This window comes from Dipodomys merriami, unplaced genomic scaffold (assembly GCF_024711535.1).
Source record: "Dipodomys merriami isolate MVZ:Mamm:240054 unplaced genomic scaffold, mDipMer1.0.p SCAF_276, whole genome shotgun sequence".
NCBI lineage: Eukaryota > Metazoa > Chordata > Mammalia > Rodentia > Heteromyidae > Dipodomys > Dipodomys merriami.
The window spans coordinates 588,646-589,295 of record NW_027204226.1 but is presented as its reverse complement, the minus strand read 5'-3'; positions in this window follow the sequence as shown (position 1 = coordinate 589,295).

The window sequence follows — 650 nt, the reverse complement described above, 5'->3', positions numbered from 1 at the left end:
AAATTTTGGCCTGTGCCAAGGAGACCTAGGGTTTCACTTATTTCATCCTTTGAATTTTTTAGAGTGTCAGCTTTGACTCCGAGGTCTTTGATTGTGGAGCACATGGGCAGTAAAGATGGCGCTGAGGGGGAGTTGTGTGGGAAGAGCCCAATTTGCTTTGCATTCCATGACTAACCATCCCGTGGAAGCTTAGGTGCATGATAAGGTTCTTCCTCCCCTCCCATGCACACCTGGTCTTTTTTGCTTTAAAAAAGAGCTTGCTCTGAGTTAATAAATGAATTTCCTGCTTCACTTGACTCACTGCTGTGTCTGTTTGTCTCCCTGGCTAAGTGAGGCCGCGGAACAGGGGAGCAGCCGCACTTACCTTTCCTTGGACCCCATCCGTCTTTTGTGGGATGGACGAAGACCCAACATCTGTCACCCAACGTGGGGCTTGAAAGGAAAAGATACCGGCAGAGGTTAAGCAGTCTCACAGGGTAAGTGAAACCCTTAGTATGGGTAATGCTATTTCACAGAAGTAAGAGGAAAGGCAGCATTAGGCCTAGCAGGAATAAAGGAGGACTTGAGAAGTGAGAAGGAAAAGGAATGGGTAAAATTCATCCAAGAATGCACTGAAACATGCACAGTGGAAATCAAAATGAGGGTGAAAG